The sequence below is a fragment of the Dreissena polymorpha genome, chromosome 1 (assembly GCF_020536995.1).
Source record: "Dreissena polymorpha isolate Duluth1 chromosome 1, UMN_Dpol_1.0, whole genome shotgun sequence".
NCBI lineage: Eukaryota > Metazoa > Mollusca > Bivalvia > Myida > Dreissenidae > Dreissena > Dreissena polymorpha.
In genome coordinates this window covers 207908226-207922418 of record NC_068355.1, presented here as the reverse complement: position 1 = coordinate 207922418, position 14193 = coordinate 207908226, and positions in this window count along the sequence as shown.

Here is a 14193-nt window from a genome sequence, read left to right as displayed (position 1 = left end):
GATCTGTATCGCAAACCATTTAAGTGTCTGTTGGGAAATTGTTACATTTCAAAACATGTATTTTCACCGCAGAAAATGGTCATCGTATGCTCGTCCGCAAATTTCGAAGTATGATCGCATCAAGTCACAAGCTGATGCAAAACAGTTGTGGGAAATAGTATCGAAGCATTTGAGCATCACATCAACTGAAAAGCCCAAAGTTAAGAGGTTCTATAAGTTTAAATCTGACACGTTTCAACCGGGTTGGTCAAATTCTTGTTTCGAGCCAAGACCTGAGTTCAAGTATGAAATTAAACTAACGTGCTTTGGAATCACAGTTCACCTTAGCGTGTACTTATATCTTGTTGAAGATGTTGTTGGAAACGTCGACGACGATAATTATGGCGATGTCGATCTAATAGTAAGGGATACACTAGATGAAACGAAACTGCTTTTCAGTATTGCTGATCGAGATGGCGAGACTGAAAAGAAATATGATTTACTGAAATCCAACGGCTGTGCTATGTGTAAGGAAATCATCGATATGATTGGTATCAAAGACATTTTCGATAAAAACGATTTGTTTGTAGAGTTGGAATCAAATTTATTGTTTAGTTTACAGAGCGACCGTGAATGTGATGATTGTATATATGAAATATATGAATAAAACAACCAAAAACGTATTTTTCTGTTTTCTACTTTTTATTCAACAAACATGCTTACAATAATCAACAAATGCATTCCATTTACCAGGTTGTTTTTCAACCCAGTCATTTAGTCTATACTTTCGAAAAACGTCTTGAATCTTGACCAGGTGGTAGAAGCCTTCAAGGTTGTATTTCGATCGTTCATGCACGACGGCAACAAACAAAACAAATGCAGTCACAAACACATCCCAGCTCAAACCACTGTTCAGCTTTTGTTCAAGCAATTCGGCGAAATAGTCTTTATCGACACAAGAGTTTATCAAGTCATATTTTGTAAGAACATGCATCGTTACCGTTCTATTTACAAGCAAAACCACACATTCAACAATGTCACAAAGAGTGTCATTTGAGTCCTCAAACTGCTTGCATTCCAAGTAATTTGCTACCATCGCAGCCACAAACTCACAGCTGAACATTTTTTTACGTTATGACAACTACTGACTTTGCGTGAATGGTTTTATACTCGAGTTAGGCGCTTGTTATTTGAACTGTTGTAGTAGTTTGTAAACGTCTAGATTGAAATCCTTGCAACACATACGCAATAACTATAACTATAACCAAAGAAACAACCACAAATGTTAGTGCAATAAATAAGACCCAAAAGCTGTTTATTTTGGAATCATCGTCACTCGGTGAATCCAGTCCCATACCAGGAATTCTAATCTGACACAGAGTTCGTTTTGTTGTACAATCTTCATACGAAATAGATTTTTCATTCACGTCGATATACAAGCACGTATTGTCCTCATCATATGACACTCGCGAATAAACTATCGCGTAATCGTTTAATTCGAGCGTTTCGTTCAGACTGTCAATTTTAAACATCAAATTTTGAGATATTGCATTCACCTTCGGGTCGTGCGTTCTGTTAATCAGATAGTCAAAAGCGTTTTGAAACTCTTCTTCTGTTTGCAGCACTGCTGGTAAGCACTGGCCATCTTCATTCACCACGAAACAAGTTTTAGGAGATGTGATCGACGCTGCTGCGTTTTCGTCAAATGAACATGTCTTGTACGCACGCGGATTGAAAGGTGACACAGTCACAAACTCTCCTCGATCCGCTTTTAACAGCGCTACGTTAGCCGTTTCGCATGAAATGCCCAAATATTTTCGTTTGAACAAATGAACGCATTGAGCAGGCCTATCTTTGTTGTTGAACAGCGCTATCTTGATAGAACCTTGAATGTTGTTCAAAATAAATTCGTTGCTTACTTGAGTGAAAACCGTTTTTAGATGAATGTTTTTTTGTCCAAAAATGACCACATCGTATGCATTATAGTCGGTGCTGTTTACAGTTTTACGTACATTGACGTTCGTTGAAAACTGGTTTCCAACTTTGAACTGTTGCTCAATACTGATAAAGTAGCAAGATCCATCATATATTTTACCAATACTTTTAGTCGGATCACACACATTGCAATAACAGTTTTGTAAACCGTAAGAAGAAACGCTTTGAACTGTTGTGTTTGCGCGGACAACAATGAACAAACACAAAATGATAAACGACCGCATGCTTGGCTTAGAACATCAAGAATGACAAGATCCGTTTGTATAAGAGTGTTTTATATTTATTTTAGTTCCTGTGTTTTTTTTATAACATTATAAACAAATCCTATTAGTCCAAGAACGATTGCAAACACGGCTAGAATGCAAAACACAACTTCGATTATAACAAGGACAGATCCTGTTTCGCTATTTTCGTTAGCCTTTGTGGTTGTTGAGCCATTATTTGTGATATTACCACTCGTTATGTTATGGATTTCACTGTAGTTTTGTCGTGTGCTAGTTTCGTTTGCAACTCTCGATGTGCCAAGATCGCTATTTTCTTCAACCTTTGTGGTTGTTGAACCATTGTTAAGGGCATTGACAACTGATGTGTTAAGGTTTTTACTTAATGTTTTAGTTGTATGTTCGTGTGCAACTCTCAGTGTTGCTTGCGTGTTTTTTTTGTTTACCTTTGTGGTTGTCGAACCATTGTTGGGGATAAAAGCAAGCGTTGAGTTTTCCATTTCGCTGTTTGTGTGTGTGTCAATTTCGTTTGAAACTGTCGATGTAACGAAATTATTATCGCTACTGCGTTTTTCGATGTCTGCAACATGATTAGATATATTGTCTGGTACCAAGAATCGCCATAGAGAATCAGTAGCTAGCATCCTACCTATATTCGGGGTCAAAATCAAAAAGAGTTTGCCTTTGATTTGGAAACAAAACCTGTCCCTGTGATTATCAATGGTCAAATAATTGTCTTTCACGCCCAAATTTTGATTTATGACTTTTCGTATGGCCTCGAGAATATCATATTGCGTTGTGTACATTCTCTCAGGAATATATACAATTTTGCGTAACTTGTCTAGCGCATCATCATAGGAAACGATCGAGAATGCACCATTGTATACACCCAGATCGCGCTCTGGCGATTTCTTGAAGCAGTTATCGTTACAGCTACATAGAGACACAAACAAGACAAATAGTATGAAACGCAACATTGCTGGTTTTTATTTCATTCATCTAACAAAACACATGTAATAGCTATATAACAAAAAATATGAACTTAACAGACTACAACACAAAATCTGCAGGAATGTACAAAACGAGGCCGTTTGTCAGCAATTCCTTTGACACACAAAATGCGACAAAGTTTGGTGGGATGTGAATGTTGGGAATGCATGTTCTAACCGCTTGAGAGAGAATATCTTCGTGTTCTTCGTTTTGACACTGATTGATGAAGTAAACTTTACATGGGTCTTTTTCAGGTACCATTTCGCTAACGGGCATTGGGGCTTCTTGCACCTCTTGTTCTGGGGTGAACGTTTCCACGATTTCTTCTTTCACGACTGCCAAATCGACCGGCATACTGATTATCTCGTTTTGCTCCGAACACGCCTTCTTATCAGAACAAGGCAAGTCATTCCATGTTTGTTCTTGTGTTTTGCAAAGCATCTTTTTGGGGAGACTGGACTGATCCTTTGAATGTTCAACAAATTTGCGTTTGCGATTAGGAATAGCATTGACTAGTCTACCTTTTCCCCCATCGATCAGCTCCGTTTCAATGTGAAGACTGTTGATGTGCTTGCGGTACAAAGGATGCATCACAAACAAAACCTCTAACGCCTGACACAAATTTGTATTTGGATATCCATATTTTGGTTGTAGTGAGTATACGTTAGCATTCATCTCTCTCATTTCGATGCCAGTTTGCAACGCTTCGTATATTTCACCACAGCTTCTCACAATTTTCAGACCTATTGTGAGCTCTTTCTGTGTACTGACAAGCTGAAAGTTTTTACTCGGTAGCACTCCTTTTTTCACCAATATTTCCACGATATCATTTTCCGAACAATCGAGTAATGTCATGACTGCTCGAAAGTAGGTGTTCAGCTTCAATCGTATCTGAGTCCTTTCCAAAGATAGGCAAGTGGATTTCACCGAATAGACTTTGCTAAACTCCTCGATTCCGTGCAACTCCAACACTGGTATTATGCATATCGGCAGTCTGTAGTTTAACGTGGGATTCGACTGCATGTATCTACCCTTCTTTATGCGCTCGTTTAGAGTTGCGAAATGTTCCGGTACTAATGTTTTCAATATTTTGAAGTAGCACATATCAATCTTTTCATCGGCAACAGAAAACATCAAGTCAACATATCGTTCAAACGCAGCTAGTGTCGGTTCATCGAGAAACACATGGTCCAGCGTTGGCTTGTAGTTCAAGTAGTCATACGGACTGTTAGTTATCGACGTAAAACGCAGTCCCTCGACATCTGTGAAAGGACATGTAACGCTGAACATGTACTTCTTTTGGTGACCATTCGCATTGAAATTTCTTTTCTCACGAATGAATTTTTCGCACAATGTTTGGACCGACATGTTGTCGCTTCTGTTGTCAGATTGTAAATGAGACACATTCAGTTTTTGTTGCAGTATTTATACAAGTCGTCGTATTACAAATTCCATGATAAAAACCTAAATTGTTGAATTTGAATAACAGAAATGGCTCGTTGCAGCGAAAGGAAAGGCGAAAGCAAATTGAATACACTCATCAAAGCAAACCAACCCGAGTTGCTAGCTACACACATTAATCAAAACTTTGGTTTCGATTCATCGTGTTACATTGTTATCAAAGAAAAACATGTTTTGCCTGTTGATTTCACACAAACAGACCTAGAACAAGTTGTCATTCATATATCTAAACCTGAATTCATACAGTTTGTGAAGCTCAGGTTCAGCGATTCTAAAAGCAATGGGTTTGATTTTCTGCTGTGTGAACAAACCGATTACGAAGATATCTACGGCAATGAGGTTCATCAGTGTCACCTTTATTTTTCAAACACATGTACCAAAGATATGGCAGCTACAAGCTATTACTTGACAAACGCGTTGAGTATGATTGGAGTACTAACATTTTCAAAGCATACACATGACAAACTGGCTTCGTGTCTAATCAAACGTTATGGTCAAACACTCGTACCCAAATGCACTACTGATTTTTGGAACAAACAACTTGACTCATTTCGCATGAGAAGCATTCTTGAGGTCTCGCAGCAAGATGACTCAGCGACACTTCGTGAGGAAATTGAGCGTTTGATGCAATCAAAGTACAACTTCGTTTCTTGTGAATACAATACGGCCAACAAAAACCTAAATATTCTGTATACTGAAACAAGTAACAACAGCTTTGGGTTAGTGGTTGTCAAAGAGTCGCTGCAAATAAAAGGCGCTACATGACTGGTAGATCAAATCATTCTTGATCTAACCTTCAAAACGATAACATGTCTGTGCCAGCAACTACATTCCGGGTTCCAAAAACTGAGGACTGGGATATGGAGATTAGGCTGTCTGAGATAAAAAGTATGTTGTTAAGAATTTCATATGTTAGTGTTGGAGGTTTGATTGTAAACGTTGAATGCTGTAACTAACTTTTGCTTTTTCTGTTTCAGAAAATACCAGCATCGGGGTGGTAACTCCAAAAACGAAAACCGAAGACTGGGAAGCTGAAATTGCGGTGGCGAAACGTCCTCCATTCTTTCTCAGCGTGGGCAAAATGACGCAGAGACAAATTAACAGACTAAACCGATGCTGGACCTGTCGCTGCGTGCCGGTCAATTGTACATGTTCAAAGTATTGAATAAAATTGTTGAAACGTTCACAGGTGTTTGTTTGTTTTGTAGAAAAATGTTATATAGCAGTAATTTGACTTAGTACACTTCACACAAAACAATGCTAGCCGTTGAACTCAAAGATTTGGGATTTTTTCGACATATGTTGCGTTTGAATATTGAAAAGTGGAACAAAGCTGTCGAAATGTACATCATGGATCTCTATCCAGATGTGAAGTTTACATTTTCGACGCGAGATCAATGTTGGAAAGCGACAGATACGGAAATTGTGTACTATGTCGATATTGAGGTTATTCTGATCAATCCGAAATATGATTTGTGCTGGACACACCAAGATCCCACAAAACGACTTCAAACCATTAATGGGATTTTGTTGAGCTCAAAAGCCAAGAGAACAAAACTCGTAACGTTTGACCAAGAGTATTTTTGATTGAAAAAATATATAAAGATGTTGAAATAATCAATTGCATGTGAAATAAAACGCATATCATAGCATGGATGATACCGACGCTTTGTGCACGAATGAAACAAGTATGTTTATGAACAACTATATCGACAGACTGAAAACGTTTGAGCATTGGTCTCCCCAAATACAGCCAAACAAATACCAGCTTGCTTCGTGCGGGTTGTACTACTTGGGACAACACGATCGTTGCAAATGTTTTCGTTGTGGCATTGTGTTGTATCATTGGAAATCCACAGACGATGCTTTCTTGGAACACCATAAACATTCACCGAATTGCCAGTTTTTGCGAATGGTGGGTCCAGGAACAAGACTGTTGATAAACACATGAGTATGTTTTGTATAATTGTGTTGTTAATAAATATCATGAACCGTTCAATTCGTTTTGTTCTTATTCTTGTAGTAACATATACTTATTCATGCAACTACCAAACGCAAAGTTGAAAAACAAGTACTATTGTGTGCACGAATGTTTGATTTCGCTATTGCGTTAGTTATTGATATAACCCAGTGTCGTATGTTTTCTCAAACTATATTATCCAACTCTAATCAAAGCAAATACAAACAACTATGTATATGTAGTTTCAAACGATTTTATTCTGCAACAATCAATATTTCAAACATTCAATCTTTCGCAACAACAACGTACAACAGTTTACATAGTCCACTAGATCAGCCCACATAGTCCACTCGATCAGTCCATCACAGATGCAAAAGCCTCGCTCCTCTGTTTTGACCGTAGCCCTGAATTTCGCCACACCATTCGCAGCGATCGTCGATCCGCGTACATGACACACAGCTGAGGGCCTCGCATCTACGGCAAAAGTTCACCATCGAAAAAAAGTTTTTGCACCTATGACACACAATCACTAACGTAGTGTCATAAACAGTTGGCAGCATTTCGCCCATGCTCTTAATCCATCTGTCACAAGCTGCTTTGTTGTTTCCAGCTAACGACTCATTCTCACGATGCTTATTCTGCCTCTCTAACCATGCCTGGAAACCTCCACTTTTCTCCACACCTGACATCCATTGCTCGCAAGCTTTTCTGTCACTCATTATGCGTGTTGTTCGTTCGGTTTCAAAAATCGAAATGATTCAAACACAAGCAATTCGCCCTTTTATAGTATGCCGTTATTCAACTCAACAGCATAAAACTCGAAATGCATGTCCCTTCCCCAGAACATGAAATTTCACAAAGTCGACAAAAGCCCCAATTGTATGTAAACAAAGTGTTTTATGTTTTCATCGACGAGTATTTTTATCAACAAGCCGAATTTTGCGGAATATGCGGTGTCATTAGTTCTAGAAAAGATAGTTTTAATTCATGCTTGACAAAAAGTTTGTAGTTTACTTTGCTTTTTGGAGAAATACAACGTTCAAAGATATGAGTTTCATCCGAACCTTCCGAAAAATGGGTGTTGTTCTATGTACAGTATCGATACATGTATGTGAGGCATGTTAAGGCTTTCTTTCTTGGATTGAGAGTTCAAGAAACGATGAATTCTGTCAAAACATGATTACGATTACAAGTAAGTACCACCAAAATATATTTTTTTGTTTCATGATAGACAAAACCGTGTATTGTTGAAATGTCAACACATCTCAAATGTAAACAAAGAAAAATGAAGTACATGATAAATCATATTGTGTAGATTTTTGTACCAAAGTTAAATGCTCTTAACAAAAGGCGTTTTGCAATTCAGATTATTGTGACCACTTCTGTTTTGTGTTTAAGAAGGCAGTTTGGAACTTGATATGTGTTGTTTTGTTTTTTATCTGCATCAGACCTTTTTGACTGTAGGTTATTTGTAAACATCAAACTCTGCCATACAAAGTTGATTTCTACAATGAATGAACACTCAGTATATACTTTTTACCGAGTGCTGCTAACACCGTGACTGAATATTTCATCTCATGTCATAGGTTGAACAATATCTGACCAGAATTTACATCTCAATATGATACTATATGTGAAAAAAAACTGATTTGTCAGCATACTTCTAAAGAGGCTCACTTTTCATATTTTAGGCATAGAATGCACAATTGTCCATTTCAAAGTCTTCTTCGCAAGTACATTTTATGTCCTAAACTCCAAAAAAATCTATATGCACACCAAAATTCAAATTGTGTTTTTTACCAACATGTGAATGTTTGGTCACAACAATCTTTCATTCAAGTTGACACAAATATGTGTATCAACAAGCAAACCCATTTGTAAGTCTGTCCCGAGTCAGTTTTTATTATCATTGCCTATAGTGTATGTATTTGCAAATTTTTCAAGCAAGCACGCATAACAATTTCAGATGAAAGTGGATGAAAAAAAAGTATATGAATGCTATTTAGAAAAATATGGTTTTTTTTCAGCACATTCATGTCTGTCCACAAAACTCATTGTGTGTGTTTGTTGTGCAGTGATTCAGTCATTCACAAAGCGCATCTAACAGTGTCTGCTTGAGCTAGCAAGCACAACCACAAGCCATGTTTTGGTTCAGATTTGGTTTATTCATGCATATGGATAAGAATATGAGAATTTTTATACATGGCTCTCATAAGATTTCTGATGCAAATGATGAGAAAAAAAGTATATAAATGCAATTTAGAAAAATATGGTTTTTTGTCAGCACATTTATGTCTGTCCACAAAACTCATTGTGTGTGTTTGTTGTGCAGTGATTCAGTCATTCACAAAGCGCATCTAACAGTGTCTGCTTGAGCTAGCAAGCACAACCACAAGCCATGTTTTGGTTCAGATTTGTTTTATTGAGGTCCATAAGAGAATATTTGAACATTTTGATACTCGGCTTACATAACTGGTCTGGTACAAAAAGAGATTGCCATTCCGAGCGCATATTACAGTGTGTGTGTGACCTTGCAAGCACAACCACAAGCCAATTTTTAGTTCAGATTTGTTTTATTTGTATCTATAGATGAGTATATGAGAATTTTTATACATGGCTCTCATAACTGGTCTGATGCAAAAAGAGATTCCGAACGCATATTTCAGTGTGTGTGAGCTAGCAAGTACAACCGCAAGTCAATTTTTGGTTCAGATTGGTTTTATTTGTATCTATAGATAAGAACATGAGAATTTTTATGCATGGCTCTCATAACTGGTCTTATGCAAAAAGAGATTGCCATTCCAAACCCATATTTCAGTGTGTGTGAGCCAGCAAGCACAACCACAAGTCAATTTTTGGTTCTGATCACAGGATTAATGGTTATAGAAAGCATTAACTAGTACAACATGTTTTCAAAATGTATGTTTCCACATTGCAGATATTTGTGAAAGTTGATACACAAATCATACTTTACAGTTTGATGATCACTTGAAATTTTGCATTTTGGTCTGCACATACATATTTGATCACAATAATCATTCTCTACCCAAGCTAATTTGTATGCAATGCAAATTGAAGCAACCAAAATGTATTAACACTGTGTTGGCTGGGATAGTAAAACTGTTTTCTTATTGCAGAATATGTTAGCTATACGTATAATACAGATACTTGAGGTTTTCAAATCAAAACTGGCATATCATGTTTGCTTGAACGTATGTGAACAAATGTCATATACATGGTCAAACGGGGTATTGTTGTTGAAGAGAATATCTGATCACAATCATAATTGCTAGGTTTTGACTGCTATGCATAGTGACTATCCAGCATTGATCAGTTCAAACGCCAGAGTAGTAGAATGTATAACGCTTTCTCCAGTCCTGTGCTGGTTGAAAAAGATCCAGGTTCAAGTCCTGGCTTTGGCATGAACATGTGAAATGGCTGCATTAGTCAATATCTTAATTTCTGATCTATCACTATCAAAGAAACAGGATTAACGGTCATAGAGAGCATTAACTAGAACAACATGTTTTAAAAATGTATGTTTCCACATTGCAGTTTTTTTGTGAAAGTTGATATGTGTGTCTGACGTGTGTGAAATGGCAGTTTTCGGTATTTTCATATGGCAAAGCATTTGACAGTTCGTTCTTGGTGCAAATTCATAACGTCATTTCAATATTTATTTAAGTTCATCCTACCAACTAAAGCGGCGTTAACATATCGATAATAGAAAATTGTGTTTATTTGTAAGTGGTTTAAATGCAATATCTCTATAACCCGTTGTCCGAATTCAATAAAATTTTCACAAGATTAACCGAAATTTCGATGCGCTCATACTGATACTATTTGTTCATACAAAATCGAATGCGCAAGTTATGATATTTTGATCTTACTGCAGTTGAAATAAGAACAGAGCTGTAGTCGCTTTAATAGTGCGGAATCATATCGAGCAAATTTCGTCAAACGAACGTCATGTAAACAATTGTTATGGGTCAAAATATTGAACAATAACGTGTGTTCATCTGAGTTTTCATTCCGCTATTTTTTTTTAAGGCCAATATGAGCCTGAAGTCGTGTAAGCATAAAACATTCATTTCAAGCATGTAAAACAAAACACAGATTAGATGTTTAATATAATTTATTCATACTATGTATCAACCAATAATGCCATAGCGTGAGCCAACTTGATATGTGGCGTTTTCATCGTACTGATGTTTGCATTTCAAACAAATAAGTCGCCCAGAATTTTTGTTGTAGACGTATTCCAAATACTTCATTATGCAATTTATGCAGCAGAATCCGTGCCCGCACGTTTTGCTTATAATTGTTGGTGGATTGTCTTCATTTTTGCATATTCTGCAGGAGTCAACATCGCCACTGTTTTGTAGTTCACTTGAGATGCTTTCTATGGCTTGCGAAATATTTGAAGATGCCTTTGACAGAAAAGAGCAAACCGTTGGCTCATCGCTTTCTTTGGATTGCACATAGTGTAAGGATTTTTCAATGAACGCTATCCTTGTACGAGCATCAGCGTGCAACGATTTTATTTTTTGTTGTTTCTTGAGATACTGCTCTACAAAGTCAGTCTGCTTATTTTCACTTGAGATTGCATTTTGTTTTGCATTTCGCGAGCCCTTAGGTTTTTTGACAGTGTGTCCCTCGGAATCACCAATAGCTTTGCGTTTGTTCGAATTCTTAGTACTACTCGAACCTGATGAGTCGTTGGAATTTTGCTGTACAAGCTGAGCAATAAAATCGGCAGCTTCTTTTTCTTCATTTTTTTGCAAATGATACTGTTTATCAGCTTTCTCGTCTCTCATTTTTAGAAGGGAGTGCACGTTTTGACAAGTTTGGTTGAGCTCACTTGGGGTGAGATATAACGGATGACTTTCATCATCTAAACATAAACCAACACCAGCAAGTTGTTTTGACACCATTTCGCTTCGTTACTCAAATGAGAATGATTGCGTTTGTCAAAAGACTGGATTTATATAGTACAAGTTTGTGTTATAATATTTTTTTGATTTCGCTGCACATTTCGAAACATGTTGATACTACTAGATGTTATATTACACAATGACTCATATTAAGCATTCGATCCATTGCAATTCAATACGACATTGTTCGTAAGCTCAACGTTATTCTTCTATACAATCAAACTATATCTAACCTGCTCAATTAACGACCAACACATGATATGCATTTCAACATTTTATTTCACAACAAACAAACAAGCATATAAATAAATCCAAAACATCTAATCAGTCAAAAGCATTCGCACCCAGCCAGTAACGTCAGCTCGACACATAGCGCAGTCTCCATCAAACATCATCAGGCAGCAGTTTTCACAAAAAGTGTGCCCACACCTTGTCAAGGTACTGTTTTTTTCCTCATCGTAGCATATGGTACACGTTTTCAATGCTCGAATAGCCTCTTCTTTTTCTTCTTGAAGTTTTGTTCTAAGCGAATTCAAAGCCTGCTCTTTCTCAAATTGGAGCTGCGATATTATCCTATCGGTTTCGAGTTCATGTTGCTCTTTTAGCGCGCGTTCGCGTTTAGACCACTCATCCTCGAAGAAACGCTCTTGATCATCAACCAAATGTTCGCTCGCTTCTCGCTGATAAGATGAAGCCTTTTGAATACACGATACCATTTTCTTGCAGACATCGCGACCTTCTTTAGACATAGCGAAGTCGCTGCTGTTAACGAACGCTGTAACCTGACTTCCAAGTCTGTTCAGTTGATAGCCGAACGACTTTAGATCAATTGACGCCGATTGTTCTGGTCGAGTGTATGGCTTTGTAGCATGTCGCTTGCCCTTGCCAGTCGTTTCGCTACTACCACTAGCAGCGTCTGTGTCCTCGAACTTTGGCAGTCGGTTTGCGTATTTCGGCATGATTTCGAGTCAATGTTCTCTCTTGGAGTCTCAAATCAAGAATGATGACAATAGCTGTCCGTGTCGCTTTATATACCCAACGGGCTGGTGCGTTTTCAGTATATAGACAAAGCATAGCGCTTACATACCAAAGTCCTTGATAAAGATGAATAGCAAATTTCTTACGCGTGGTAAGTGTAGACATTCATATCTGAGAAAAGCGATGAACAAAGTGGCATGTCTGAGAGATTTTGATCAAACGTACGTTAGCGAGTTAGGTCTTTACCTAAGAAAGACATTTCCCACATTACGCGACGACTGTAAATTGTACATTAAGCACGAAGTAACTATTCAAAATAGACGACCCGATTTCGTTATTCATGTACCAAATGTTGCGCTCATACTGTTAGAATACAAAACGTCGAATGTTACAACAAAAGTACGCAGAGAATATCTAACTCAAGTACTCGATACGTATCACAAGTTTCGACAAAGCTTATGCGTTAGTGAAAATTCCAGCCATATACGTTTACTTAGCATTTTGCTCATTCGCAATTCTTCATCTCGACAAAATAAAATTGTGTGTGTGAAAAATGAGTTAATACCTAACAGCTGTTATTTGATATGAACTTGTATGAATATTTTTGCGAAATGTACTATGATCAATTTTTAAACGCAACAGTGCAGTGGAGTATTTTTCAAATCACAATATCTCGCTAGTACAACTTTTTTTCCAATCCAATACTTCATCAAATATCTACCAGCATCGCACGAGAAATTACACCCAGTACAGCGAGGTCATAAAGTGCAGATAATATCGAACGTCATTTCAAATTAAAGTACACGGATAGATGAGTATTTGCGAGAAAGTTTAACTGTACATTTCTCAACAACCTATGCAGATATTGGGATCAAATTTTGACTATGATATTCAACTAAGAAAGCTCCACAATGATTGTTCCATACGTTGTATTCTTTTGTTAATGCTTCTTGGACAAAAGTGCAAGTTTATGGTCGAAAATACCGTTTGTATGAAGAAAACTTTTTTGCCTTTTCGTTTTGCTAAACGAAATATGTACAGTTGAATAAGGAATTGTTTTCTGAAGAATTTGGTGTATACCACTTTGCATGTATGTGAATCATTTCGATTAAATACGTAGGAAGTTAAACGCAACATTGATATTTTGCTTGACATCGGCATCGAGTCAAAATTCATGACGTGCAGTAGATCTACGTAATTTCGCTTCATGTAAACAACCTTGGTGCAATATCGTACAACGAGGTTTAAGTGCATTTTCTTTGAAACCACTCAAAATATCAATATGAAATTTTCAGTGCATGACACAGATGGCTATATGCTACAATTACGTACTGATTAGTTTGCCCTGAAATATATGTTTCTATGTTAAATATCTGTCCGAAATCTTGTGTATGAAGAAAACTTTTTTGCCTTTTCGTTTTCATAAACAAAATATGTACCGCTGAATAGGGAATTGTTTTCTGAAGAATTTGGTGTATATCACTTTGTATGTATGTGAAACATTTCGATTTAGCACGTAGAAAGTTAAACGCAGCATTGATCGTTTTCTTTAAATCGACATCGCGCAAAAATTCATTTTATCCCACTTTCACCGCGACATTGACGGTATAACACGTTGTGGAATATACTTGCTTGTATTCAACACTGTGGAATATACCTGTCGCGTGCACGGACT